Source organism: Daktulosphaira vitifoliae, unplaced genomic scaffold (genome assembly GCF_025091365.1).
Source record: "Daktulosphaira vitifoliae isolate Bord-2020 unplaced genomic scaffold, ASM2509136v1 Scaffold_4, whole genome shotgun sequence".
Classification (NCBI taxonomy): domain Eukaryota; kingdom Metazoa; phylum Arthropoda; class Insecta; order Hemiptera; family Phylloxeridae; genus Daktulosphaira; species Daktulosphaira vitifoliae.
This window is the reverse complement of record NW_026099575.1, coordinates 8,922,331-8,925,765: the sequence shown is the minus strand read 5'-3', so window position 1 is coordinate 8,925,765 and position 3,435 is coordinate 8,922,331. Positions and strand designations below refer to the sequence as shown.

The following is a 3,435-nucleotide window of genomic DNA, read 5'->3' as shown; positions in this document are numbered from 1 at the left end:
TATTTTATTTTAAGGTCGGACACTTTTATATATATCTTAAATTAAAGCTAATGTAATATACTTTATAATTGTAAAAAAATTGTATTAATAAGGAACTAGCAGTTTATGAAGCTTTTGANTTAATAGAAGTTGATGTTGCTTTTGCAATTATCCATCAATTTTTTAAAATTAAACACTATCTACAGATTTGCATCGAAGCGTTTCTTATGATAGTGATTTTAATCACTGTCAGATTAAATCTATACTGGACCCTACTATGCAATGTCTCCACTATGCCACGACCCCACTGTGCTACCGNGCCTTCTCTATATGGAAAAATAAATATGTATTGTAGCACAGATCTGTTTTTTTTACTTTTATATTAATCTGCTAATAAAATAATGAATTAAAAATTATATGTTATCTTTAAACCAAAAAATCCTGAAACGGCGGTGACTTTTAATCAATCAAGTAAGATATAATTAAAAATCATATTACATAAATTACTCTATTGTTGTACTTATTACGTATAGTCCTTTCGATTTTTATATTTTAAATTTGTCTTTCAGACATCCAGCTTGAATATTGCATATAGAACATAACAAATAATTTGATTAACGTTATTAAAAACAAATCAAATAAACCTACATGTAAAATTACATCTACAGGCAACTCGAACGAAATTTGATTTAGGTGATTAATAGTCTGGTCCAAAAAGATCCATATTAGAGGTAAATCATGTATAAAACTGAAAACATAATATTTACTAATATATTATATAGTTTAATTGCTATTAAGCCTATTGTTAATTGCTAATGAATTATATTTAGCTATTTCCATTAACAAAACCATGGCTTCAATCCTTCATTTTACGAGGTAGAATATTTTTGTGTATTGCATAATTACTGTTCAAAAATGAACTTTTATTATTTGTATTTTATATTTATTAGTTATGTGTTTATTAGTTATATTATACTTTTAGTATAATGTGTGATAAACCAAGGTAATGAATTCAAAAAGCAGCATTAATAAAAAAATTAATAATTATTGAACACTAATATTACTATTAAATTTTTGCTTTATTTTTAGTTGTTATAAAGAAGAAAAATGTTTTATATTATTTTAAAATTTGTAAATTAAATACTAAAACTCAAATAATTTTATAATCCTATGATGGTGCTGATCTCATGACTGGAAATTTAATGGAGTCAATTAAGATTAAGAACTAAATTTCCATCTGCGATTTTTATTCATTGTATGGTTCATAGAATAAATATTTTGGTTACAGATAGGTGCAAAATTTTTAAAGTAAAAACCAATATTAATATAAATGTTTGTTTTATTAAAATATTAAAATTTTTTAGGAAACCTTAATTTTTTTTCACAGGATTAAGTATATACATTCAAAAGGTATAATTTATAAACTACTACTGTTCTTTATCTTATTGATGTAAATTTTTTTATAATATAATTGGTACTTTCTGTAATGGCTTACTTTTTTTTTTTCAAAAATGTTTTATAAAATTGATAAATTATCTCTCAGATTAAATTTTAGTCATTCTATTCCTCTTGGAAAAAATGTTTTTATAATATAATAACTGGCTAATTGTTAATTATAAAGTATTCTTGAATATTCAAAGCTACAGTTGCTATGGAAACAAATGACTTAATACACATAAACATTTTCTTAGTAAATTTGGTTTATTTTATACTGTTTAAGAAGATTAATTATCTTTTTTCTAGTTTATATGAATTATTTAATTATATTATTAATGATTAATTTTATTAGCAAGTAATCAATGTTTGATGGAATGTACGCTAAATCATATATGTTGATGGAATTTGTTTTAATAAAATTTTATACAATTTTCAATAGTTATAAATATAAGTACGATAAATATTGTTAAATAATTTTCAAACTTATCCCAGTGGTAAGAACATCTATTAAAATATTTTTAAATATCTGAAATTTCAATAAATTACCAAAAATATAGATATTTATTGAGGTAATTTTTACTTTTTAATGATTAAACTTGACCTAGAAAAATGTCATTAAAAAAATATAACATTTTATTTATATAAAATTACATTGGTTAAATTTGTTAAATCATTGCTGTTTATTTATCATGTATATTTTAACAACCGTTCATCAAATTGAATTTTTTTTCATTTGTTAAATTTCCTAATTATATTATATACTTTATTTGCATATTAGTACCAATAGTGGTAATAGTAAGTACTAAACAATAATACTTTATGAGGAGGGTCAAACATAATGTTAGAAATCTATTTTTAAATAGTAATGATTAAATTGTATTAGAAGTTATTATATTATTTATTATTATTAAAAGTTATTATTATTTTTAATTAATAACATTTTAAAAATGATGTACATTTTCAATGAGATACAATTAAATTTTTTATTAAAGTAATATTTTGATAAACAAATTTGGGTATTGCTAAATTATTAAATTTAGAGATTAATTTTTGTGACATCTAAAATCTGATAAGTACCCAATATTATAACATGAATTTTTCCATAAGATAATTGGTATTTTATTTAATGGCTTTAGTAATGGCTTACTATTTTTCTATTAAAAATGTTTTATAAAATTGATAAATTATCTCTCAGATTTAATGTTAGCTATTCTATTTCTCTTAGAAAAAATATTGAGAGTCGACTTTTAGCTTTTATTAGATAGATATTATATTATAGTTGAAAATTTTTTCTGTACACTTATAATAATAATAAATTTATCATTTTGTTTTTTTATTATAATAAACCTTTTAATATATTCTTAACTTGATTGAATGTAATTCAGAGAAATTGTTAGAAATATTATATTAAAATTAAGGCTAGAATGATGTCGAACTATTAAATTTGGCTGATAGAATATCCAAGATGTTTTTTAATAATTCTATATTTTAACTCTAGAATTATTAGCTATGTAATAATTTTTAAGTTCATCCCTAATGTCGTGTATGTATGTCTATTGTTTTTTCAATTGAGAACACATATTTTAAATTAAATGAAATGTTTGCAGTTTTATTTTAATAGTATAATATTTAAATGTTTATCATACATTTACTAGTTTATTAAATATAAACTATTAAATTTTTAAATTCTTGATTTAATATTCATGTATAATATATTTTAATTATATTATTCTGTATTAAGTAAAAAGTTACTAGGGGCATAAAAAAAAGCTTTAGGCCTTTAATGATACTGGTTTTACAATATTGCATTTGCTATATAATATCAATAATCTTATAACATAAATACGGGCTAGTTGTTAATGTTATGATAGTGTTTTTGTTTATTCAAAGTTACAATTAACATGAAAACAAATGACTTTTAATACACATAGACATTTTCTTCCTAAATTCGAGTTATTTTATACTTTTTAATATGATTACTTTTCTTTCTTCTCCATCATACGGATAAATTAAACATAT

General features: G+C 21.0%; 1 long non-coding RNA gene across 1 annotated transcript; it reads left to right on the top strand.

The window, feature by feature from the left end:
- The first annotated feature begins 340 nt into the window (after positions 1-340).
- On the top strand, positions 341-1,400 carry LOC126904759 (uncharacterized). The gene is made up of 4 exons (XR_007703820.1): positions 341-710; positions 810-855; positions 1,069-1,287; positions 1,344-1,400. It is a non-coding gene; the product is annotated as an uncharacterized LOC126904759 (long non-coding RNA).
- The last annotated feature ends 2,035 nt before the right edge of the window (positions 1,401-3,435 follow it).